The sequence below is a fragment of the Excalfactoria chinensis genome, chromosome 8 (genome assembly GCF_039878825.1).
Source record: "Excalfactoria chinensis isolate bCotChi1 chromosome 8, bCotChi1.hap2, whole genome shotgun sequence".
Taxonomy (NCBI): Eukaryota; Metazoa; Chordata; class Aves; order Galliformes; family Phasianidae; genus Excalfactoria; species Excalfactoria chinensis.
In genome coordinates, this window is record NC_092832.1 from 18387970 (window position 1) to 18415007 (window position 27038).

Below are 27038 nucleotides of genomic sequence, written 5' to 3' on the forward strand. Positions count from 1 at the left end.
GTGAGGATTCTGGCAGTTTAGAGCCTTTCAATATTAAAGGACTCTCTGGCAGATTAGAGTGGTGTAATAGAAGCTAATAAAAATGAAACTGGACAAATTCAGGGGGAGAGAAATTAAGGCACGCATCTTTGACAGCAGTAGAACTAATCTCTGGACCCAGCTCTGAAGGTTGTGGCTCTCCCCACCTGGCCACCCCAGGCACCATCACTGCCCCTTTCCCTGCAGAGAGATGGGAAAAACAGAGGAAGGAAACAAATTGCTCTCCTGCACCAAGGCTCTCTCTGCTTTTGTCTCTCAGATGCAGCGTATAAAATGATGAAGTACATCCCAGCTCGCCTGTGTGCCGGCTGTGCTGTGCCCCACTGGTAATGCAAGCAGCTACTTGAATTTACAGCTGCGTCACATGGCCAAAGCAGAGAACAGCAGCCAGGGCAAGCACTGCATACAGGTGGAACTACTGACACACATCTTAACCTGGGGAAGGCTTTCGTTGGACACAAAGCAGCATCTTTTACTCTAGGGTGTATTTTTACGTATGATTTAAGCCATCAAAAGATCTCACTGTTACAGAAAGGAATTTCTGTTGCCCAGTCATTCCTTGCTGTGGGAAGCAGCCCACCGGCCCTGGACGAAGTTGTATGCAAAGCTCAGACCTTAAAGTCAGGTATGCCTTCCACCAGGGACGGACAAGACCAGCCTCAGGGTGATGCTGCTGGTCCCAGCTCCTGGGTGTCTGGGAAGGAGCTGGAAAGGAGAAGGGGCTCATCTCCCTGCCCTGCATTCACTGCAGCTTGTCTGCCCTTCTTCACAGCATCGTTCTGATCAGTTCAGATTGCTCTAAGCCAGCTCCTGAGACGGCACAGGATGTACGGTGCCACAAGAACGCCTGGGGATCTGTCTTGTACAACTGCAGTAAAGATCACTTTGTGTCTTAGAAGATTTTGAGTGGAGATTTTGAGTTTTGAATACCAAGGTGAGCTGCAGTAATTCAGGGTTCTTTACTTGCTTTTAGAAATCGCCTGTTTTATCACATCGCTCTACCTGGGAAGCTGTTGTCCCTTTTGTATTCAGCTCAGAACCGAAGGATGGGGAGAGCTGCCTGTTAAATCAAATGTGAATGTGATGGCCACAGTGCTTTCTTTCAGTGTCTTTTGTGGCATTCTTACTGTAATTAAAAAAACAAAGCAGAAATGAGTGAAAACAAAATGAAACTGTTGAAGAAGCTCCCTGCTAATGTGTCATGGAGAGAAAAACAGAAAAAACACACAGGATGATGATTTCCTGGATTTGTGAATCCTGGAAGGTACCCAGAACTATTTGGAACAAGCCAGACCAGGCACCCGTGAGCTGCTGCATCCCTGCACAATGTGGGAGAAGGAGCAAAAACCAGCAAGGGCTGTGTGGGCTGTGCTGCTCTCAGCCGGACCGCTATGAGTTAAAGACTCAAAGCAGAAGGCAGAATACTGCTGGATTCTTTCAGTCATTATGTCATTATACACGACAACACCAAGTATCCTTGGTATCAGAGGAATGCAGTGCTCAGATAACAGAAAAATTGTGCAAGTCGTGTCAACAAAGCACGTTTGGGGGATAGAGGAATGAGGGTTGTGCATGACGCCCTCGGCCTCTCAGCCACAGCCAAATCTCACGCACTGAAACATCACCAAAACACAACAAAGCCACAGCACAGCAGGCCCAACTCTCCTTCTTGAGAGAGAATGGAAAGAGAGAACAAATCACCCAGCCAGACATCCATCACATCACTTCATGCATGACTGAGAGGTGCTCAGATACGATAGCAAGGAGCCCAGGCCAGGAACCTGCACAACGTGGGTTTGGCAAGCGACGTGCTGCAGTTGTTAAAAAGACCTGAGGATGGGAATTGTAGGGTAGGGAAACAGAAGTGTGGGTGAGCTCTGGCTGAGTGTGGAAGGTCAGCTTTGAGGAGGGCTGTGCGCTTGCTGCTGGGGTGACTGTCCTTTGGAACAAAGTCTGCACTGTATTAATTGCCTGGTTCTCACCCATTTTATGGCTCGTATGCTTGTGGACAGTTGTCTTCAAAGTTGGGATGCATTTTTCAGGAACAGGTTTCCACATCCTGGAGCATTCTAATGAGAACAGTGTACAACAGTACAACAGTAACTGTTATGCTTTTGGCTGGAATTGTGCTGGAAAAGTTTATTGAAGTCTTAAATAAAACCTATTCCCTGAATTTCTGACTATTTTGAACAGGGAAAGCTCTGCCTGCCCCGATGCACAAAACAGCCCTCGCAGCTGATATCTGAAGTGCTCAGAAGACTGCACCTGTTATTCTAACAGAGGTGACCTCTGAAACAAGAAAGCCATTCTGTATAAACACTGAGCTGAGTGACTTTCCCCACGTCTCCTCAAATAACACCCAAATATCTTTTCTTGTCAAAATCTTGCACTTGTCCCATAGTATACACAGTAAATCATGACAACCAGTGACTTATTTGAAGGCTGGAGCCCAAAGCAAGAGGTGCTGGTGCTGAAAGAAGTTTAACCAGTCACCAGCCTCTAAAATATTAAGCCATAAAATACAACTCTATTTTTACAAAAGCGGTTTTAAATGACCTGTCAACACAGCTAGTTCCGGCTGGCTTCTTTTTTCTTTTCTTTTTTTGTTTGAGGGAGGCAGAAGGAATGAATTAAAGGGGAAAAAAAAGAAAAAATCATTAGGGGAGAGCCTTAGTTTATTTTTATAACAGGCGCACATCTTGCAGTAGGGTGGCAAAACTCTGGGAAGCATTTACCTCCTGTTGAAGCTTAGGAGATTAGGTGTCTCATATCCCTGACCTGTTCCTGGGCAGAATCCTGTGCTGTGCCATGAGGATGACTGACACGGAGTGGAGGAAGATTACGGCCCCAGTCCTGCATCCCAGGCACTGGTCACATCCCAGATACACCAAGGTCTGCCGCAGCAATTGTGACATTCCGTATGTGCTGGGCAATGAAAGCTGGGCTTTGCACAGAGCTGGGATGCTGAGCTTCCTGTGGGGGAAATGCTCGCTGTAGGAGTAACAGGTATGGTGCAGCTGGGAGATACAGCTTCTGTTAAGGTCACAGCTGTCTGTTGCACCCAGCCAATGCTGGTACTTGAGTAAGGAAATCACAGCTTTCATGTACATAACTGGGCAGCCCCCCAGGTCCCTCCTCTCTGCCTTTACTGCTGAGGACTGCAGTGCCCAAATTCTGCTCAATTTGTTTGTAGGCTCAATTCAGTTGTCTGGCTGGGGTCAGTACTTGATTTCCACCACCATTATCAGGATCATAGCCTTGAAGCATTGAGGTTGGAAAACTGGACTCCCAATACTCTGCACCTGGAAATTTCCAGATCTGATTTTCAAATGCTAGAAAGAGAAGTTGATGAACAGCAATCACACCGAGTCCTTTTGGAAGATAAAAGTCAATCCAGCATATTGTTCCTGTTTGCCTGTCATCTGCGATCCTTCCCTCAGTCACACTTCAGGCTCTGGCCTTCCGATTATCTCCATCTTACTCAGCTGCAGTCAGAGGGTGCTGCAGCACACACAGCTCAGGGCAGGATCCACCTTGCAATCAGATCTCAAGCTGACGATACATCCAAGGGAAAGCCTCAGCTGTGCCGTGCGATGAAATATTGAAAGCTGGTAAGAGGCGGAGCGTTTCGCCTGAGTAAGCAGACACTTGGGCAGAGTCATTTTTTTTGGTGCAGGAGAGTATTTTGGGATACTTCTCTGGCTTTAATATGAAGCATTGTGTATCGCTTTAATATGAAGCACTGTGTATCGCTTCATCTGCTCCTTGGTTTTGAGCTGAAGATTTGAGGTGGATTTTTATTGCAGAAAAGAGGGTGTGGAAAAGTTTAGTCAGCACAAAAGTTTAACCTCTCTAACAAAGGCTATAAATTTGCTGCAAGGATAAAGCGAAGGCACTCCCTTTCCTGTCTAAATGCTCCTAAGGAGAAACATTTAATCAAAAGCCACTCTTGACCATGTGAGCTGCGTGAGTGGAGTTCCTCATCTCATATTCACAACCTGAAAGGCCATATCAGGGTGAACGCAGTCTCTACTTGCTTCGTAGCTCCTTTTAAAATACTTTCAGCACGTTCTGAATACTAAATATAAAATAATAGAATAGTCTAAAAATTAATTTGGGGGAAAAAAAAAATAAAGAAAGAATTGGGTTGAAATTTAGTTTCCAGAAGACTCTGCTTTTACTAGCGTGAAAGGGATGATTTTCTAATGAGGCTGAAATTAAGTGAGAGCTTTGATCAGATGTCACAAATAGCTCCCTGGCATTGGCCAGGGGAAATAAGCTTCGTCCTCAGAGCAATCACAAGAGCTCGGTCACATTGCAGCCACAGAACGACTTGGAGCTGTGTAAGAGCCATCCCTTCCCTCTGAGGTTGTGGTGATCTGAGAGCTCGTTCTTTGAATTTCCCATCCCAGGTTGCCATGATCTGAAAGCTTCTGCCTTGAATTTGCACAGGGCTGTAATTTTCCCTGGGCAATGTGTAGGATCTTAAAAAAACATGTTGGAGACGAGCTGTCCTCTGGCACATGGCATGGGGGCAGGAGGCTGATCTCATTGCTCTGCTCTGCCACAGACTCCGGCGTGACATTAGCTAAGTCAATTAGCTTCTGCCCACATCTGCTTCTCATCTCTAAAAGGAGGAGAGTGGTAATTTCCTACCTCACAGCCATCCTGTGAGGAGAAGTATTTCAGCTTGGGAAGTGCAGACAGCTGCACTGTGTGGGGCAGCAGCCTGCTGCACAAGGAGGGGCAGGGGGCCATGAACAGCATCGGTGTAGTGTGGTGGTTATGGAATCATCCTGGGCTGGAGGGATCTGTAAAGATCGTGGAGCCCAGCTCCTAACATGGGAGAGACAAACTGTCAGGAAACAGAGGGGAGCAGAGACCACCCCATGGCAAGCTTACTGAGCTTTTGATGCCATTCTCTTCAGCTTATACGTACACCATCTAGTTCAGTGACTTACGCTGTTCTTCCCATCACCGATTTTTTAGGGTTACTGAAAGACTGAACTGCTGTCACTGGGGCATGGACATGTGGAGACTAAGCTGCAAAGAAGGAGTGCTCATCCATACACCTGCTCTTCTACACAAGTGAGCCTGGCAGTGCATTTGGAAATGTCTCCCATGGACCAGTTGCCATCGGTCATCCCAGCGCTCCCAGTTTTGCCCTCAGCAGAAGCGGGAGGACATTTCACGGCACTGAGGGATGTGGTTTAGTGGGCACGGTGGGGATGGGTTGGACTGGATCATCTTACAAGTCTTTTCCAACCTTAATGACTCTATGATTCAGTTTCAGCACTCGCAGGGTCTTCCTCTGCCATGTTTTATTCAGACAGGAGCAGATTTTTTCCCCCCCATACAATAGATGTCCAAAGTGTGTTCATGTGCCAGGCAGTGTTTGTGTTTTGTGCTTTTTGTTTGTTTGTTTTGGCCACAAACGTACCTTTCTATTTTATTATGAAGAGGAGCTACAGGAATTATTGCTTATGTGGGATCTCTAAGGCATCCATCAAGAGGGAAGCTTCACTGTGCCGAGAGCTACACACCACCACAGGAAGACAGCAAACATCCTGGCCAGACCTCTGCAGTCATTTGGGACAAAGGCTGAAGAAAGGGAAAGGCAACAGTACCAAATTTGCAGAAAGGTAACTGAGGAGCAGAAAGCCCACAGGGTCTGACTGGTGCCACAGCCAGGAAGTAGAAGTAACCACCACTTTGGCACTGTGGCTGCGCTGCTGTTACAACACCGTCTTTTATTCTTTCAATCAAGTGCAATCTGTCGAAAAGCAAAATTCAGGGTAAGCTGTTATCCTTGTCGGGAAGGCTGAAAGGAACAGACACCTAGTGCTGCAGGCAGGGAAGCATCGGGGTGCTCCTGCAAGGCTGCACTCCTTCTAGTCAGGGAAAAATGGAGATGGGCATTATTTATGAATGCATTTGGAGCAAAACAGAGAATTCTAATAATCCCGTCTGACAAAGGAAATGAACGGAGTCTTGGGGGTAATATTGAAAAACTGGTGGGCAGTCAGAGTCAAGGCCATATGGTCCTCAAGCTGTGCTGTCACGCCGATCTACAGATGGAGACGTATTATCTTACATTAGCACAAAGTTGAGCATTGCAGTAGGCACTTGTGAAACAGACCAGAAGACCTGACGATACGATTGACAATTACTACAAAGTCAGGTGAGAAAAAGTCATCAGCCAGAACTGTTCCTCTGTACAAAACAGCTGGAGAAGGGATGAGTGTCCAACAGGCTCTGCAGCTAATCGATTCCATCCGAAGTATTCAGCAAGTTTTGCAGCACGTGAGATGAGGAAGGTAGTTGTTCTGCCTAGTCTGAAAAAAGAATCAGAATCCCGGTCTTTTGATTTCATACTGATTTATGATGTTCAAGGAGCTCAAAGCCCACCCTACAGTATCTATACACTGGCTCACTGTCAAAGCGCAACAAGCAGACTGCCTAGGTGGATGGTGTTGCTTTGAGGAATGGTGCCCCACCACTGTGCAGTGCTTGGACAGGTAAAGAGCTGACTGCCAGGCAGGCCCATATTTGAGGGTCCAGGCACCTGGACTCACACCAGTCATCGTCCTCTGAGGCTTTATGTACTGGAGGCATCGAGCGTGCAAGGGAATAACAAAAAATTCTGGGTGGTAGCCATATGTGAACACTCTTTGTTCCATGCTGCCAATGATTAATGGCTTACACCCATGGGACAATCATTTACCTGCAAGTCTTGGCTAGAAGCTCCAGGGCATCGAAAGTTTATGAGGCAGCTCTGCGTCAGTCCCATGAATCCACATTTGTAAAGGTGTTCAGGAACCCACGTTTTAGGTGCCTAGGAATGTCTTTAAAATCCGTCCCACGGGTTGGCTCAGCATTTCAGTGTCTCCTCTGATCAGTTGTTAAGAGATTGACATTAGCAAAGGAGGCACTAAATCCCTAATCTTTGTTTTTAAGGAGAAATCAAAACCCCGTCGCTTCCACATGAAATGAAGAGGGGCCGGGCTGAGCTGACCCACCTGACGTTCACTGATGCGTGAGCCGAGGGAGCGGACACCCACACGGCTCTGGGAGCTGCTGCCCTGAGCCAGGCTCTCCCAGCTCCCCGTGCTCTGAAGCACATCCAAATGTTCGTGCAGAGCGCCGAACCCACGGGCACTTTGGCAGTGCTGCCTGGCCCCGCGCCACATACACTTACTGGGAGCTCCGTGGCCTCGCCGGGTAATGCACGGAAGGACTGTTCTGCCGCGACATTTGGACACTGAGCAGGGAGCGTCTCGGGAGCCAGGGCTCGCCGAGAGCGGCAAGATGGGCTGCAGGCGCCCGGTACGGGGCAGAGAAGAGCAGAGCGGCGCCCTGCATCAACCTGGGTGGGAGAAGCGGGGCAGAACATCCTCCGAGAAACACGTGAGAAGAAATCCTGGAGACCACAGGGGAAAGAATTAACATGCCGTGGGAAACGGCAAAGCGCTCCAAGCACAGCGCGCGGAGGGGGAGCGCAGCGAGGTGCTCCTGCCTGCTCTGATGCAATCCAGCACCGAGAAAGCGCTGGGCCGGGAGCCAGCGAGCACCGAAACGCTCAGCGCAGCGGCACTTAATTAACCCTTCCGCCGCGCGAAGGGGCACAACACGCGGCTCGGTTCCAGCGTGCAGGGAACTCGCTGGGGGAGAAGAAGGGATGTAAGAGCCAAAGCGGCCCAAGAAAACGTGTCGTTATGGGGCGCGCGGGCCGAGACAGTTCTCAAGTCACGGCAGCTCGATGAAACGCGGCCGAAACGATCAGGAATGGCAACAGGTCGCAGCCTGCCGTCCACCTGCCGCCGACCAAACTTTCCGCAGGCCCCGCTCACCCTGCACAGGCGCCGACCCTCAGCGCGGAGCCGCGGGGCCCCCGGCCCGGCTCCTTCCGGCGGCGTCGAGCGAGCGCCAGCCCCGAGCCGCGCCCGCCCCGCCCCGCCCCGTCGGGCCGCCCCCCGCCCCCGCCCACACCTGGCCGGGGTGGGCCGTGCCCGCGGGGTTGCGGGCCGACTCGGCGGGAGGGCGAGAGGCGGCGGAGCGGAGCTGAGCGGAGCTTGGCCGAGCGTGGCCGGGAGCAGCGCTGCGTCTCAACGGCGCCTCGCGTCGCGGCCGAGCGCGGCGGTCGGGGTCGGGCCCGGCGCAGGTGAGCGGAGGGCGGCAGGTGGCGGCGCGGCGGCGGCGGCGGGGCGGGCGCGGCGGAGGGGCGGGCGCGGCGCGCGGCCCCGGCGGGGGCGGGCTGGAGGCGGCGGCGCGCGCGGAGCGCGGTCCCGCGCGGCAGCGGCGGTGGAAGCGGCGGCTGAGGTTGAAGGAGCGGAGCGGAGCTCGAGCCGGCGGGCGGTTCTCGCGCGGCGGCCGGAGGCAGCATGCGGGCGGCGGAGCCGCGGAGCCCCGGTAAGTGGTCGCGGCCGCGGCGTCTTTTCCCCGCAGCCCTTCGCGGCGGGCTCGGCTCCCGGGGAGCCGCCAAACTCCGCCGCCTGTTGAGCCCCTCGCTTCCGCGCCCCCCCCCGGCACCGGCCCCGCCGCCGACCGGGCTCTGCCCCGCGGGGCCGCCGGGATCGCGCTGGCGGATCCCTCCACCCCCCCACGTCCTCCGGGGCCGCCACGCGGTGCGCGGTCGCCGCCGGCTTCGCCCCGCGGGGGCCTCCCCGGGCGGGGAGCGCGGCTCGGCGGGGCTCAGCCGGGCACCTGCCGCCGCGGGGCCGCGCTCCGGGGTGGGCCACGGCGTGACCTTCCCCGCGGCCGCGGGGCTCCCCGGGGTGGGTGTCCCGGAGCGGCGAGGGGAGGGCGAGGGCGGCTCGCGGCGTTGCCGGGCGGTGCGGTGCTGTTCTCGGAGCAGGGAGGGCGCTGCAGCGGGCGCGGGGCGCGCCGTGCCCCCGGGGAGAGCGCGGGGTGCGGGGCCCCGGGTGCGAGAACAAAGGGCCCCGCTCTGCGGGCGGGGGGAGGTCCCGGGGAAAAACCGCGTTCGGCGTGGAGCTCCTGAGGCTGCCGCCGGGCCGGGGGGAGCCGCGACCTGTTGGGCTCTGGGCGAGCGGCTTGGGGCTCGGGCCGGTGTTCTGGGCTCGGAACAGAGTGAGCGCCCGCTGTCCGGATGCTGTGGGAGGGTGCTCCTGGGAGCCGACTTGGAGCAGCGTGAGTACGTGGAATAGAGGGAAGTGTTTCTGCCCTCTTGGTGGAGGGATGCGCCGTGTTTCCAGGAGACTGACCAGGGCAGCTGCGGAACGGCGTTACGGAGCGCTGTGCTGATCTCAGATGTAAGCAAATGAAGTTGCATTGCCGGTGTCGAGTGTAGAATTGAGCCGTAAGGAGTGGTTTAGTCTGAGGATAACTGGATAAGCAACGCTGCAAATGTAGGCGACGTTGGATATTTGCTGTTGTAGAGCTCTCCGAGGACGGCTGCCGTGAGCGGGGATGGCAAATACAGCTTCCTTATTCTCTTGTAGAACCACCACTGTTCATTTTTCAAAGTAAATGTTAAGAGAAATGACAAATTTAATTTGAGATTACAAAGGTCCTCCGCTGCAATTGACTTATCTCTGTGCCTGGTTACGGGTGGTTGTTCCTGGGCTGCCCAGGTGGCTTTAAAACAGCTTCTTTCTTTCTTTTCCATTTATTTAATTATTTATTTGAGTACACTACACTCCTTCCAGCAATGCAGGAAGTGCTCGGCTCACGGGAATGGTTTTATGGAGGGAGCAAGTGTACTTTAATCCTCATTTTATTATTTCTGCTATGGGGCTGAGGCCGTGGGAGCAGCGCATCGCTATGCTGAAGTGTGGGGGGAGCCAGAAGGGTAGTCTACGTGGTGAGGGGGGGGGGGTGGCCAACTTCTCAGTGTCAGCCTTCACCCCTCCATTGCACTGCGCGAGTTTCTGAGCGTACGTCACTGCCATGTGTGCTGCCCTGCCCGTTGGGATAGGGCTCAGCATGACCGCACACGGGAAGGGGTCAAGCCAGCGCAGGGCCGTGGAGTTAATGCATCACTTTAGCTCAAGAGATTCTTGTAATTCAGCTTCGTTACCAATGTTGCCTTCTTCCCTTTTCTTTGCACACATGTGTCCGTAAATACATTTAGGAGAAGTATGTTAGTGACGTAGCAGGAGCTGGAGATAATGTTTTATTCCCATCCGTGTTGGCAGCGAGAAGGTCAGTGCCTGGAAAACCCAAGCAGCAGCTTCCCTATGCTGTGGGCTGAGAGATGTGCAGGTATTTCTTCATTATTTTTAACCCAAGTCCTGCTTTTGGGAACATTACCTAACTGTCATTGGCAAAGGCAGTCGGAGCTGGTGATTATAAGGAGAAAGATCTAAGCTTGTGGGTAACAGAGAAGAAGTGTTTTCCTCTTTGTGTCCACATAATGCAGGGCTGTGGGAAGATATGCTTAATGAGGATGATTATTGCTGTGGCTTTCCATAAATCCACTTGTAATGGAGGCTTTGTACAGTTACTTCTGAATCTGTACATTTAAAAACTGCAAATAGCGATAATGGAGTTGGCTAATAGCAGACTGTCAAGTAAGTGCAATCCTTGTGATAACGTTCAGCCATAGATCTCCATTTAAGTATTACTTTTAAGCAGAAAATGTTTCTTGTAGGTCATAGTATGTGCAGTTTGGAGCGGGGGGAAAAAAGCCCAATTGTTGTTGCCTGCGCCTGAATCTTAACCAGCCAACTTCATTGAGCAGAGGGTGCTTTTTCTCCTCATTTTTTTCCAATCCGATCCATTTAAATTTCAATAGGAGTAACGATGATTGGCTTTAAAGCAAACTCCAAAGCCTGGAGGAAGAGCTCTGTGTGCTGGTGCAGGCTGGGAGTGGTGTGTGGGGAATGTCCCTGCAGTGCCGCCTGGCGCAGGTTGGGGCTGATCCCATTGGAAACACCAAGCAGGACAAACCTTTCCATCTTGGCTCTAAGTACCTTTGTTTCTTTCAGCGCCGCTCGGAAGCCGGGGCTGAGAGTTAAATTACCCCCGTGTTACTCAGCCTAAAAACAAAAGGTGAAGCTGGCACAGCGGGGAGGTTTTTTAATGGGTTATCTCACTGCGGTACAGAAGTAATGTGTTCTTCTCAAGTGAAGCACCTGTAATGGATAGCAGATGCCTGGTTCAGGGTTTGAATGAGTGCAGCTCTAACTTAGGTAGTAAAGAAGCTGCGTTAGCGGAGGCCTGGCACCTGGGCTGCCAGGAAGAGATTGTTAGGGAATGTGTGTGATGCTCACCATTAGCACTTTCAGAAGTGCCTTAACTTTCACCTTGCATACAGGTGGAGGGCTCCATACACAGTTATGTCTGATCACAATCCGGCTGCAGGAGCAAACTGCCTCAGTGCGGTGCTCAGATGCAAAATGCACGCTTCCTTTCCAGTAAAAACTTGTAATTACACGGGGTGGTAGCTGACTGGAAAGTATTGCAAAACATATGTAAGAATACTGTCGTACAAACTCTGAAGCTGAGGAATGACTCACGGCGCCAGCTCTGTATCAGATTCTATCTATACGCTGGGTTTAAATGACAAGTTTACTTTAGGCAGGGAATATGCAATTTTCTTGTACTCTTTCTTCATCTAATGTCAAGCGAGCTTAATGAAACTGCGTGTGGGCATACGGGAGGCACCGGTTGTAGAGCTCTCACGAGCAGCAGGAAGGGGTGCTGCTTGGCTCCATTTGTGCAGGTAGCACAGGCATGCCCTGTGCTGTGTGTATTGAAACCAAGTTTGTGATACTGTTGCGTGCCTTGAAACATTTGTTTCTTTTAGTCTACCACCTGATTTGCTCACGTTAGTAGGGCGCATGTGCTTTGCTTTCTGTAGGAGTGGGTGCTTGGGTTTTGGCACACTACACAGCCTTCCTTACGTGTTTCTCTTAGTTGAGCTTCTGATGGCTGTCGAGGAATTTTGGCCGAGCGTTCCTGAATGTAAAATTCAGATTACTACCCAAATGCAAATGGGATGGTGGGTAAGGGGCCAATGGTTGTAGATCAAGGAGGGAAAGAGTTCTTTCTGCTGGAACAGCGCGGGGTTTTGTTCATGCCTTTGTTTTTGTGGTCATGATTTATTATTAGAAGTTGTGTATAGAGCTTTGCAGAGCCCTGAAAAATGCAGGATGGGTAAATGGGCAGCAGCATCCTGCGGTCAGGGGGGCTTGGAGAAGGGCAAATTGGGGAGCAGAGGGGTCAGACCCATTGGCAATGCCCTGGTAGAAGCTCTTTGTGCAGACGCTGTGCCGCCTCTGAGCATGACCCTTCTCCTCTCTGGAACTTGTCTGCTTTCATGCCTTTGGGGCAGGTGGAAGCAGCCCTTAGTCTTCACCTTTGCCACACTCATGAGGCTGCATTGAGCCGCACCTGCAATGGTTCTGCTTGCTGACAGAGGGTCTCATCCTCGGGTTCTGCAAGGAGGTTAAGGAAGGGTAGCTGGTGTGCTGCTATTTAGTGGTAGTGCATGCTGTGTGTGCACAACTGTGCCTTCCTGAGAAACGTGGTGCAATAGGTTGGGCTCCTTCAAGGACTTTGCTGAATGAGACCTTTTCTAAAGAGCAAAAACACAGAGAAGTTCTGGAGCAGGGGGTGGAAGCAATATATATATAATCTAGTTAAGAGCAAAACTGGTAGAGCATCTCTTAACACATCAGCTCAGACCGAGGTGGGGAGGCAGCTCTGTTCTGATGCTTTCATTAACTGCAATCTGCTGTGTAGCTGAAATATGGAAATGGCCTTAATTTGGGAAAGAATAGGGCTGTCCTGCTCTTACCCTTGTCCTTCAGCAGACATAGAAGCTTCCAGCTTCCAACCTGCCCAAAAGACATTTATTTCTTGGCACAAAATTTCAGCTGCAGCTGGCAAGTGGGTAAGTGCTTTCTTCCAGCCTTGCTGAGAAAGAGAGGAATTATTTAGGTTGGCACAAGAAGTTTACAGTTAGGAGTTGTCGGATGCAACTGAAGAGGGGAGAAATGTGAAGATTGGGCATGTGACATTGCTTTCTCAAAAGCAGTGTTAGGAACCTTGTCATTGCTTATAATTAAACAAAAATGCATGCATCTGACTGTGGAGAGGATTTATCTCTCGGGTTAATAGGCCTCTCTTCCTTATATATATATTTTTTTCCTCCTACAAATGGAGTGCTTGACACTGAGTTGCATATGTGTATGCAAAGGATAACATCTGTTCTATTTTATGAGATCCACATAGCGTAGCTGCTTTTCTATCCCTCCAGTGTACGGATTCTTCTCCTGTGTGTCATCCTAAATGCTGAAGTCAGGCGGGCACTTAAGCTTTGTAATAACTCCTCTCTGCAGGAGCGGGAAGTTATTCATGGGATGGTACTTGATCCTCCAGTTAAATTTCCTCACAAAATTAGTTCTTGGAGTGTTCTGGAAAAGCCATTACATTTCTAGAGGCTTTTGGGAGGTTCTTCTGGAGCAGGTTTGGCAGCTGTCAGAGCCGTCGGTTGGGTTGTATACATCAGGATGGCTGAGTTTTGATAGGCTTGCTAATTGGGAAGGTAAATTGAGTATGAGAAGTATGAAAGGTTAGCCTGGTGTTGGGATTTTATGGTACGGGCATAAAAATATAATTGGTCTTTTATCTCAGAGGAGAGCCACAGAAGTGGGTTAAGAAGGTCCTCATCCTTTTGTACACGGTGCTGAGAAGGCATTGAGGTGTCATGTGCTTTGAGGATAGGAGATGGGGAGGAGGGAAAGAACACTTATTTTGATTTTTGGATGAAGTTGTGAACTTTGACGTACTACTTTTCTCCAAACAAGATGTAGTTACGTTTATATCTTTGTAGCATTTGTTTCATCAAGTTTGATCAAAGCTTCAGTCGTTGCAGAATCGATAGTAATTCCCCTTTCTTAACAAAAAACCTGTAATTCATGAACCCGCCTTCCATCGTGTTTTAACTACTTGTAATACAGAATATGTGAGATGGTACAGATTGAGTAGGAAATGCATGCGGAATCCAATAGCACGTTTTCCCTGTCAAAGTTAAGTGAAATATGTAACAATTAATGTGAACAGTGAAAATTAGCCTCATACGCATGGACTGGTGGATGAAGAAATAGTTTGCGATATATATTCTCGTTGACTTTGCTGAGACTGATCTTGGGCACAGACAAAATTGCTTTACAGTCTTGTGTATTCTAATCTATGCATTATTATGTGGTAGAAAATACTCATAAAATTGTACTTAACCTGAGGTTGAGGTACAAGTTCGTGAGGGTGTGTTCCAGATACTGACTGTCTCCTTGCTGTAGCCTTGTCTGTAAGTATCTTCCATTAATAAAGCACAGGCTGCACCAAGGGAGAAAAGTATTTCATCAGATTATGGAGTACCTGCTTTAATTCTGCCTCTTGATGTTGGAGTAAAATGATAAAGTAATGAAGAAAAGTATTGTCAACTTCCAAACCCTTGTGGGGTTGAGTTCTGTTTCAGAAAGTCTCAAAGTTGGGTTTGACTTTTCCCTGTATTTATGAGCTTGCTTCATGCTTTGTGTGCAGTGATGTGGTGGGATACCTACTGGAGTCTTTTGTTTGGACTGTTGGCTCACAAGGGGTGTTTCAGAACAGCACTTCCATTGACCTCATCTTTTGCAGTCTGTAGTTGTGGGCTCCAACCTCTTCACCCACACGGGTCAGCAGGGAGAGCTCCTGGAGGCCCGGGTTATGTGCATGATTGCGGCTCTGCTCTTGGTTGATGGACAGAGAGCTTTTCTGTGGCTCTCAGAGTGCTTCTCATCTGCATGGGGGAAATGTGTGGAAGGGTGACACATGTGCCTCAGTGATAAAACACCGCCGCTTTATGGGAGCAAGCTGTTTCTGCCGATAATTGTGCTTGGCTCTTACTATGTTCTTTACCTGAAGCTTTATTATAATGTTGCTTACAAAGTAAAAGTGTGCTGCTATAATAACTCAGTGACGATCTCTTGCTTATGTCTGTGGAAGAAATAAGAAGCATAATTAATTATGAGACAGAAGAGTTTGGAAGGATTATGAGGCAACAGGCTGCCGCGTTCCTCCAGTAACCGCCTACCTGTTGCCATCAAGTTGGGCATCTTTTAAGATGATGTCTTTTTCAGAGGTTTCTTGGTTGGCCAGGGCCACCCAGATAGGTGGGCAAATGTCTGTCTTGAAAGGACTTGTGTAGAATTGTTGGGATCAGCAATGTGGCTGCAGCAATCACCAAACCATTAAGGCTAGAAAAGACCTCTAAGCTCATCCAGTCCCCACCCCACCATGCCCACTGACCATGTCCCTCACTGTCATATCTCCACGGTCCCTGAATACTGCCAGGAATAGGAACTCCACTGCCTCCCTGGCAGCCTGTGCCAGTGCACCACTGCTCTTTTGGTGAAGAAATTGTTCCTAATATCCAACTGGAACCTCCCCTGGCACAGCTTAAGGCTGTTCCCTCTTGTCCTATCAAGACAATACCACATCTTTCATAACGGGGCACCACGGACTGCTTTGTTTGCTTGGATTGTAGGTGTTTAAGTCAGGCACCAGGAGTTGTGCAGTGCAGAACAACACATTGCGTAGCAGTCAGATTGCTGGAAAGTGTTTGTAAATGCGAGTTTGAGATAAAGCTTTCTGTATTTTTCTTATTAAACTTTGACGAGCAGTGCTTGGAAGGCTAGTGAATTTTTGATGCTCTTAAATGCTGTCTGCGAGGAGCAGGTGAGGAATCTGATGACCTCCTGCTTTCCTTTTTGTTTGTTTTTCGGTGAGCGGTGCCTCTGCTGCACGTTGCCTTGGGATGTCAGGAGAAACGCTGCTATGCTGTTGTTGGAGTTGGGGTGGTGGTGGGCTGAGTTATGCTGTGCCCAGGCTGCAGGTAGGGATGAGTGCTCAGACATTGGCTTCCTTTGTATCTGAAGTGAGTTAACAGCCTCTTGGATTCCTCTTGAACAGTGTAATTAAAATAAACACTATAATACTAATCATTTATGTATTTTTGCCTGTGGGTGAAGTTTTAAATTAGAAGTAGCTATACTTCGGTGCAAGTGGATTTCTTTTATTATTATTATTATTATTATAGTGTTGCCTGTTTCCATTCTGGTAATATTTCTGTGAGTGCATAAAAAATATTGCTAGGCAGATTTGTTTTTGTTTTTTATTACCTAATTGTATATTCTAGTAACAATGTAATTATTGCTTTTAACAAAAACTGCCTGACTTGAGTGTTTAATTCCATCAGACTCAAGCAGTCGCTGATGAGGTGATAAATGATAGGTTATGTGTAGAAGTGGATTTGCAATTATTTGCTGCTTTGGGGGGAAAAAATAATGATGTTTTGTTTCTGTCCAATGACTAATGTTGAAAATCAAAGCGGCGCACCAGATGTTTTTTCTAATGGCTGTGGTTCAAGGTCCCTTTTGTACGGAGGAGTGTTTTGGCTGAGTTTGTCTTGCTGGCTTTGAAGTTTCTCCCGCTTGTTAATGCTGCACTCCTCCGGATCTCCCATCCCAGACCCCTCTGCAAGCGGGCTGTGTGAGCAGGCTGAGCTGCCTGTGTATTCATTGGGAGGTAAAGGGGCTGCAGAGCTCTGATGGTCCGGGCGGAGCGTTTCCATTCACTTGTGTTTATTTCACAGAATTAAAATAAGAATAAGTGTTTCGCTTTTATTTGTTGATGTCTGATTAGGAATTAGGAGAGGAAACTGAATCGCTGGTGTGATTAGCGTTAGGTTTTGTTTCTGCTCTATGAAAGAACTCATTGTGTGAGGCTTTCCCTCCATGGCTCTGCCTAATCCCGCTGAAGTCATTCTAACGGCAGCAGCGCTGGGGGCTCTTCGTCTTGTTCTCCTGCTCCCTGCGTGGTACAGCTGAGAACATTTCCTCTCTGCAGGAGCTGCATCTCATGCTGACGCTGCCATCACAGCACAGGGTGCCACAGTGGCTGGTAAGGTGGGTGTCGGTGCCAGGGGAGAGGATGTTGGCCTGAAATCTGCAAACTGCCCCAATTTGCGTTGCTTTTGGATTTCAAATCTCGGCCTGTGGTTCTGGTAGCCCTGTGGATCTCCTGCTTTCGTATAGCTGTGGCTGAGGGGGGTGAGCTGCCTGGTTCCAGCTGCAGTTTCTTCCATAGGTCAACTTTCTTTGCTGGTAAAGTTCTGCGATAAGAAACCTTTAAAGTGCTCATTGTACTCTTTCAGGAGCGATTTTGCAAGTTAAAGGTTCATAGAAAGCCAAATATTTCTTGCTGCCTACTTAGAAATCGCAGTAGGCACAAGAGCTCTTCTTTCAAAAACAATACCCAAAAATACCCTGGAAGAAACAAAACTCGTGCCCCACGAGCACCGGCCTTTCTTTTCTTCTGAATCAGAGTGTCACTGCAAGGTCTCAGTGATTTAAAAACATAAAATAAACTCCCTTGAGGAATCTATTAAAAATTATTTGGTTCACTGAACATTCAGAGCACGATCGCTCTCGGAATCCATTACATGCCTTTAGAAAGGCTTTAAAAATCCTCTCCGACAAAGTTGGTCTGAGTTTTGTCCCTTTGGCAGGTGGGCATGAGGGAATTTCATAGCTTTATTTTCATAACAGAAGCGTGCAGAATTAGTATTGATTTTAGCATAGCTGCCTGCTAGTGCCGCTGTATCCAGGGGTCGTATGTCAGCTCCGCTTTGTGGTGGCAGCTTTCCCTACTCCCTTAGCTGAAGCCTCGAGTTGTGGGGCTCTGGAAATAATTGGGAAATGCTGGTGTTTTTTTGTTGGTTTTTTTTCTTTCCCTCCTTTGAATTCAATTTGTAAAGCTTTATTACTTAGAATTAAATTCTTATCAGGTTGAAATGGTGCATAAATTCTCAGTGAATGAAGACAAATGACATTAGAAACCTGTGCAAGTAAGCTATATTTTAGTCCTGGATTTATTTTCATTTCCACTGTGGCACATTGAAAACATTTTGCATCTACTTTGCCTGTGCTTATTGCTGTTCTCTTGTCCTGGTGATTTTGAATGGTCAAGTCTGGAAGGGTTGTTGTGCTGTATTCCCAGTTACAGCGTGGTTACATCTTATGGCATTGCTTAAGTTTCTAGATCCCTAATGTAGCATTGCGAGTGCCCATGAGAGCATGGTGCCAGTGTGTGCTGAAACGGCTTGTCATGTTGGTTGTATATAGCAAAGATACCTCCTTTTGAAGAACTTTCAGCTGATGATGTAGAAATCTGGACATCTGCTTCCATTGGTTCTTGTATGCAAATATTCGTAGCTACGTGGGGCTCAGTTCTTCAGAACCTAAAGTCAGGTAGGAATTACAGAATCATTAGAGTTGGAAAAGCCCTGTAAGTGTATCCAGCCCACCCTGCCATGCCTGCTGACCACGTCCCTCAGTGCCACATCCCCACAGCTCCTGAACACCTGCAGGGATGCTGACCCCTCCACCTCCCTGGGCAGCTGTGCCACTGCATCACCCCTCTTTCTGAGAAGAAATCGTTCCTAATATCCAACCTGAAGGATTTAAAGGAAGCACAAACAATGGGCAAACCCTTAGGATACACAAGTTTATTTGATTAACCCATCTGACCCGCAGCGCTGGAGAGCAGTTAAATATTTGGACAGTCAGTCCTGTTGGGTGCTCGCCTCCATTTGTGGTTTGTGCTCTGTCTTTTGCTGCTTCTGAGTCTCAGATGAGGCTGAGATGGTGCCCGTGTGGCCCCAGGCCTGGCTCTGAATCAGGCTGGTGTGGTTCTGTGACATGGAATGGGAAGGGATGGGGGCAGGGGGAAATGGTTAATTGTGGGTTGTCAGCCCTGGCTGGTGACTGGAGATATTGGTCTAAGCAGAAAGGGCACTGCTGCCCTGAGAGGTGTAAAAGACTTGTCAAAACCTCATCTAATCTCCTGCATTAACTGTACGTGGTAATAACGAATTAAATGGAATTCCAGAGAGTGGAGATGTTCTGTTCTAATAACGTCTCAAAAAATCAAGATGAAGTATTGGGCTGGATGAAGCACATCACCGTTATCCAACTTTTTTTTTCCCCCCAATATAATCATTTTAAATGTTATGTGAGCTCATGTTAGTGCTTTAAAAACTCATTTGTCTCCTTGTCAGCAGCTTGACCGGTATTTTAATACAGAAGATGTGATTTCGTCTCGAGCCAGTTTTGTTTATCAACAGATCCCGTGCTCAGCTGGAAAACTGTTTGACTTTTTCAGTGCTGTGGTTTTGATGTGAGATGCGTGCTGTAGGGAAGTAGAACTGGTGTGAGAACAATGACGCTTTCAGCGGCTGCATTTCCATTTTGATTCAGGGAAAGGGGAGCAGGTGTTTAAGCCAAAGAACTCGATCTTAGCCTTTTTCTGGAGGCCTGTGCTAACTCTCAGTGTAACTCTTGCCAAAGTCAGAGGAAAATGAGAAGAGTGGTTGCAATTTAGGCTTAGCTGAGCGCATTGCTGGATGCGCAGCCGTGGCCGTTGTGGTAGAAATAGGGCTGGTGAATTTTGTGGGAGAAAAGGCCAATACAAACAAAACCCTCTCGGGATTAAAATGTGGTTTTCGAAATGCTGATAGTACCTTTTTCTTCTTCTTTTTCCTCTCTCCTATTCTGGCAAGAAAACAGCGTGATTATAATGTTTTCTTCACACAGGTTTTGCAAATGTGACTAGACAGCATTCAGATCTGAGCTCCTCCTGACTTTGGAGCGTCCACATTGTGCGTAATTAACTTTTAAAGTCAGGTTTTGGAAACTCAAGTGTTTCACTAGAAAATTAATGAGAGGTTTAGTGTAACGTACTGCTTCTTTCAGCGTGTTTTTTTTTTTTTCTCCCTGAAACTACTGAGTTATAAATAATTTAAATTGAAAATGATTCTTAAACTTTGATTCTGAAGTGAGCGATGAACGAGCGTTCCCCTGTATTTGTGGCCTCCAAGTGAAAAATGCCTTGGTGAATAAAGCTGCTCCATTAGTTTTCACAGCAGTTTGCTGTGACACAAATGTATTTTCTAGGTGTGCTTAGAAGGTGTGAGTTACCCAGCCACAATGCTCCATCTTCCCACTTAATTGCTTTATGGATTTGCATGCAGCCCCTTTAATTCGGCTGTTTCTGTGCAATCACTGAAGCATCTTGGGAGAGGTACAGCCTGCCTGGGGTGGGGTGTGTTGCAGCTCTCCTTGATGGTGGGGTGCTTTGGGTTTTCCCTTCTTGCTCCATTTTGGCCTTCAGAAAGAGTTAATGTACAGGCAAGCGTTGGCTCTCCAGGCACCCTCTGCCACTGTGGCTGTGTGCAGAAGAGCTAAAACCTACTGACAAGCTATAGAAGTCCTGTGTGGGTGCATGGCCTCTCGCTCTGCTTAATAGTGGATTTTTTTTTCTTTTTTTTTCCTTTTTGGTTTTTTTTTTCTTTCAGGAGGGACAGAGAAGATGCTGAGTTCCCAGCCACAGCGTTTTTCAGATCCTTATTTGAAAGTGTTTTAAACAAGGGACATCAGAAGCCGCGATACAAAGCAACCTTTTGAAGTTAAAAGTGGGTCTGCATGAAAATGAACTGCTTGTCTGTGAAAAGAGTCAAGTGTGAAAGGATAGGATAGTTTCACTAAATGAATTTGATAGTCTGAATAAGTGTGGCGAGGCAGAGAGGAAAATCTGGAAAGGTCAGGACTGAGCATGTGACTCGAGATGAGGCGGTGGAAAGACATGAAAGGAATTGAGTGGAAATGCCTCGGTTTACGTTTTTTTTTTTTGGTTGAAGTGATTTATTTATTTTGGTGGAAGGTGGTCATAAAAAGAGAACTTTAGAAGCTTGCTGTGGAGAAGCGGGAATCTGACTCCTTCGGGATCTCATACCTTTTTCATTCAGCTTTTGTGTGGTTTCGAATAGCTGAAGGATCAAAGCCCCGCAGAGCTCCTTCCTGCGTGCACTACCCCATCAGCAGGAGAGCCCTACCCTGCGTGCTGGGCTCACTTCAGCAGCTTTTTGTCCCATCTACGTGTTTCCCTGTTATTGCTGGCTTGTTTTCAGTGATCAATGCGACTTCCAGTTTTGAACTGAAATAATTCATGAAATGTGTTGTATTTCCCTGATTTGGCATAAAAGGATAGTGCAGGGAGCGCGGCAGCTGCCTTCACTGTAGGTAAATGTGAGATGAGTTGTACTGGAGGCAGGAGACAGTCTGAACTTTTCATAGGAAGTGAAGGGCTCCAGAGTGGCTGTCACCTTTCTGTGTGGGGTCTTGATAGTGATAGATGAGACCCTGAAACCATCAGCTCTGTGCTTAGGAGCAATCAAAGAGAGCTCATCAAATCTTATGAAATGCTATGAAGAGTGTGAGGTAGAAAATACAGAGCATTCCTGTGCCGTGTCTGAATTCATGCTTGGTCCGCGCTTGAGATGCTGTTTCTTCCCTTTCTTTCATCTCAGAAGGACACACAATAGCTGGAGGATGGTAAACTCGTGGAACTGCTGAGAGAGCTTAGGGGACTGCTCAATAGACAAACCACACCAGACTGAAGGTCCGTACCACTGGGAGTACTGAAGGTTATGGAGGTGCTCAGGGAAGTGCAGTTGTGCTTGTCTTACTGCTTTTCTCTAGCTGTTTGCTTACAGGGTTCAGTAGAGACAGCGTGGCTAGCAGGACATACCGTGTGACCCAGTGCATCCGTTTTCACATTCATGTCCTGTGCTTCGCCCTGAACTCTGTGAACTTTGCATCCCCAGTTTGCTTAACATCAGGCGTTCCCTTGCAGTAAAGCCTTATCCATGGAACTTACTTTCTTGAGCAAGAGCAGCGAATAGATAAGCTGCAGTTGGCTGAAGCTGAAAGCAAAAATGAGGAGTTGCTGCTTTCCCATTCCTTTTCCCAGCTTCTGCGGCTTACCTTATGCTATTTTGGTGTTGCACTGTTTCACTGAAGCAGCAGAAAAATAACTTACAGGGGGATGGGAAGAGCTGAACAGCTTTCTGTGGATTAAAGCAGTTCGTAGGTGCAGCGAATGCCCACGGGGATGGGATTGCACCGCCAGCACAGGGAGTGAGTTGCACTTGTTTTGCCCCTAGCACACCATTAGGCAGCTTAGATGTCTTGGAGCACAGCCCACCTGTCTCCCAGCTGTGGTCATCACCTGCTAACACTGACCTCAGCAATTGTTACAGCAACCTGTGGAAGGCTCTAGCTTGGAAAAACAAGAGAAAGCTATCATTCTGTGCTTTGCAGTGAGTTTTTAGCAGACTTCAGTAGAACATAAATGGTGCCTAAATATAGCTGTATGCCAGCATCAGGTAAATGGCAGCAGCACCCAGACAGATGCAGGCAGTCCCTCGTGCAGAGGTGGTACTTCCCTTACGCAAACAGCTTGCTGCTAATGTCAGCGTGGAGCTCCCTCCTGGCGTGGTAGGAGCTGTGGTAGTGATGTATCATTGTCAGCTGTGGTTAATCTCAGCATGTCTTGGAGTAAGGAGGGCATCCACATGTGCAGGGAGTTAGAAATCACTGACTCCGTTTTATGTTGAGAGAAGGATTAAATATGTTGAGAAAAGAAAGATGGCATGAATTAGAACTGGAGCTGAGTTCCTTTATTAGGCTTTATGAGTGAGGGCACTTAAATGTTACTTGTCCTGGGCACTGTGAAAGCTGTTTCTGCTGCTTCTGTGGAAGTTGTTTTATTGGAGTGAGTACTTTTGTATAGGAAATGTTGCTGAAAATCTTCAGATGTAATTAGTACGTGCAAAAGTTCAATGTTTGTAAATGTGCCAATTTGCTGGCAAAACGGATCATGTCTTGGGTCTCCATTTGACATCAGACCCCTGTAAGGCTATGGAAGGCAGTGATCTTTGGTGCTTTTATCTTACTGGATCAGAAGCAAAAAAACACCTCTTCATAAAATGAGAAGATCTGCTTCTAGTTGAAAGGAGTTACTTGTGAATGCTATAGACTTGTATGAGAAATAGCACGAGTAGATAAAGAGTTGTTTCATTTTTTGTAAGAGAACCTAATGCTTAAGACTGATGGAAAAAATCCATGCTTTCCATTAGAAATGTATTACAATAATAATGGTTTCCAACTGTCCTGTAAATACCTTCATTGGTCTGGGATCTTTCTACCTTACATATTTCAAAAGAGATTTGCTCTGCTGAGGAGGATAAGCTGCTCCCTAAACTTCTCCCACAGCCTGTGTATCATTTTTGCAAAGGTGCTGAAAAATAACAACGCTAATTTTATGACAAAGCTATGATTTGCTCAGCATAAATAATGCACAGTAGTGGTGGTTCTGAAAGTGCGTGTATCCACTTGAGGACTGTAACTGAGTTGAGCTCAACTTTGGGAGGTGCTGGACTCTCTTTAAAGACAGAAGTATCTTAGGGGGCAGCTTGTCCCCATACTTTTAGATAAAGGTGATTCAGTCCCACTGTTGGGAAGGTTTTTACAAGAGTATTAATCTCTATAGAGGAGGCTAGCCCACTAGCAAGCCCAGCTGACAAATCTGGCTGTTGAATGGTCTCTGCAGCAGAGGCTGCTGTCTTCTGTAGGTATAGCTCGTAATAGGCCCAGACTTACTTCAAAGTATCACATTTGCCTTGGATGTGGCCTGGAGTTGGGGGTGTTCTTAGGCATTGGTTATGGGTCTTTAACTTCATTTCTACCTGGCTAGCATGTTGGTGCATTTCTGTGTCTGGATAACTGGCTCGTGATGAGTAATTTGCAATACAGTCATTTCTTATGCCTCGCCTGATAGCCGTTTTTATTATATTCCTTGGTAGAATGCCAGAAATAACAATTAAATCTGAACCTATACCCGTGTTTTGTTGAGGGCAAATTTGAACCGATTTCTGATGAGACCTTTGTTCCTTTTAGGATCCCAGTGGTGTTTTGGATGCACTCCAAACCTGTTTAACAGTCCTCAGTCCCTTTTGTCCTGGGGTGCGTGAAAGAAACTGGCTTTGTCTTCATCCTGTCATCAGTTTGCCCCGTGGTAGTTGTCAGACTGTACTGCAAGGAGTCAGCCTGTCTGCATTGTCCTTGGTTCCCAAAGGACACGGCTAAACGTGTTCCTCCATTTGAGCTGGTGGGACGTGATTTAGGTCATGTTGCATCTCTGAAGCATTGTGCTCAAGGTTACCCCATGCATGGCTTCTAGCAGTGATCACCTCAGCTGGAAGCCAAGGAGAGGCCCACAGCCTCTGGCTGGGACTGAGCCTTTCCTCCAGGTTAGGAGTTGTTCCAAGACTCTCCTCGGGGCCAGGGTTGTGTCTTAGAGCACTTTGGGCTACACACCTCATAGCTTGGGTTACCAGTTGTGTCCTCGTGCCCCGATTCTCCATCAGGCTCTCCCCTTTCCCCAGTTGCTTGTGCTGCTGTGTTCATTCACAAGTGTTTTGCAGCTGCCTGTTCTCTCCTGTATTGCTTTGGCCAAAGACTAGTTGTAGTTACGAATAATTTGCCGCAGAGAATACTGTGGGAACTGAAATGCTGCCTGGCTGTATACTTCATTTTTGCCTGGAAAACAGCATTTGACTCATTCACAGCATGATGCAAAATATTTATAGTGCCTCAAATGCCTGCGAATACGTGTTGCAAACAATACAAGCAAAGTCTTAAGCCACAAAGAGCAGTTCAGTATATCTGAAACTGCTCCCTAGGTAACTTTTTTGATACTATTGATACAGAAGACTGACCAGGGATGATTCAATCGATGTTAGAGATTCTTAAAGTACTACAAATATCATTTGATATACCTTCAAACTGGTCAAAATACTTCAGTCGGAACAGAAGTTCTTCAGATCTCAAAACTCTGGTAGTACCAGAGTAATAAAATGGTATTTGAATTGTAGTTGGGAGCTTTACATAAGGAACTGAGAGGTGTGAGGAAAGGTGGACAATAATTATCTGTGATCATGGAGACTTTATATGAAGAAACGCTGTACTGTTTTGCATCAAAAAAGGCAAATCAGAAGGGAACTAATTCTAGAACATAGTAAATTGTTTAGGAAATCTAGGTCAGGAGTCTGTTCTTGTGTTGTGAGATAGAAAAGAAACAGGAAACAATTGAAAATTGGTCAATTCAAGGTTGGTGAAAGGAAACTCCTTTTTATGGTGTGTGCAGGATCACCTGAGGAGGTGTTTGCATGGGAGGGGTCAGTTCAGGGCATCAGCTTTTCAAATTCAGCAGAGAGTTAGATGTTTATGGGTACTGGGGGATGAAAAAGTGTTTAAATCAAATACAGATTCTTTTTATTATTATTTTGAACAGTTCCTAAATCTTAAAAGACAGGACAGTGCTTAAACTAAACAAAGGTTGTATTCTCCGTTGGGAGTTCTAGGTTTTCCCCTTAAGTTCTCACATCTCTATAAGGGATTGGTGGTGCTGGGTGGGCTTCCAGACTGGTTGTGCCTTGCTGCAGCTCCCTCTGTGATGTTTTGTGCACCTCTGAGATCAGCAAGGCACACTTTGTACAGTGCCATGCAAGTAAAATACAGAGGACATGGCTTTTTTTTGGTAGGAAACCAGCGGATCGTGAAGACTGGAATTTTTTCTTATTTTTAATCTGCAGGTATGAATTGAATGGATTTTAACATTTAGATTAATGTTGGTATCTGATGTGATTTCTGCTGAGTCAGTGCAAAAATTCTTACTGACTTGGGTGGATGTTAGTTCAGGTCCCTTAAAATCAATCCTGTATCCTCTATTAACTACTGTATCAAAAGGTCTGTCTACCCTTGCTTGATGGTTTTGACTATTTAAGGAAAGTATTTTAGATGGTAAGTAAGAATCTTGTATACTGTTAATCTGGGAGGAATTACCCAATTAACACGTTCCCAAAAGCCTGCCCAAATGTCTCACCCAGCCAGCTGTATTTTTAGCAGCCTTTGCCTCTAAAGCAGGTCACGTAGGTTCTTTTTAGCTACAATTTACTACTGAAATCTGTGTTGTTTTGGGAACGCTTCATTCATTTCTCAGAACTGGGGCAATTGCTGAAGATCATCTCAGAGGGGAAAAAACTGTTTTTAAACCTTGAGGCATAACCTTGGGAAATGTGATGGTGAGAACGCAATGTGCCAGGCAGAGCTGAGGTTGCAATCACCCCTACAAAAACTATCAAAGCAAGTGATGATTGAACAGAAGGGACAGGAGAAAACACAAGTCTTGAAATACGTGTGGTTGGGACATCACAACGTTCATCTTGAAAACCCATGAGTCAGATAATTAGCATCCTTAGTCTGCAAATGACAAAATGGAGCCAGACTTCTCTTTGGAGCTGCTGCAAGAATGTTTGGGTGAGGAAAAAAATAGTACAGATGTGTTTAAACAAAATCTTTTTAAAGATTGCAGGGCAGCGGATTGCTCTTTTGATAGGCACATAGGTAGGAAAAAATGCACTTTTCTTTAAAAAGTTTGGTCCTGTCCATGGTTCAAAATGATACAATTAGAATGAATGTCTCTAAACAAATGCTCAGTGAAAACTGGAGTATTTCTGGCGGAGCTGCCTTGAGTATTTTCATTTGTCTTCTGTTGTGCAGAAGCAACCTGAAAACTGTGTTTTGTTTGAGATGACCATCAGATGCACCCTTAGTGCCCAACTGAAGGCAGCAAAGTGTTGTGGTTCCCTCGAGTTCTGTTAGCATTCAGTAAGTATCATCTAGCAAAATTATGTAATCTGGTTTTAGTATTTATCTCTTTAGAGTTCTGAAATCCCAGTTTCTAAATACGCCTGAAATGTTGCTCTCTGAATAATGTATGCTAATGAGATGGTCATTAATGTGGATAGACAAGCTGGTTCCACACAGGCTGGCTCATCTGGCACTGTGGATAGGAATGGGAATCCAGAGTGAACCCAGCTTGAAATAGTTTGGGGTTTCATTTGCAGCCTCAGTTTTGTTTTAAAAACTTGACTGAACTTGTTATGCTACAGCAACGAAAGCAAAACAGAGTTCTTGCCCTGTAAAGTTTACGCCTATTCTTGAGCAGTTCTTTGGCAGTCATGTCTACTGATACATATTAGCACTTGAACTGTGCAGAAAACAATAAGGATTTTGAATGGAGAGGACAGT

At 47.2% G+C, this 27038-nt stretch overlaps 1 protein-coding gene across 16 annotated transcripts in view; it reads left to right on the plus strand.

The window, feature by feature from the left end:
- The first annotated feature begins 8062 nt into the window (after window positions 1-8062).
- PTPRF (protein tyrosine phosphatase receptor type F) overlaps window positions 8063-27038 on the plus strand; it is a 342731-nt gene continuing 323755 nt past the window's right edge. For 13 of the 16 annotated variants that reach the window (XM_072343753.1, XM_072343759.1, XM_072343765.1 and 10 more), the window contains exon 1: window positions 8318-8448. The gene's annotated coding sequence lies outside the window, so the exon portion shown is untranslated. Of the gene's footprint in view, window positions 8201-8317; window positions 8449-16873; window positions 16953-27038 lie in introns of those variants that run through there. The other 3 variants (XM_072343754.1, XM_072343762.1, XM_072343755.1) reach the window with 3 other exon arrangements.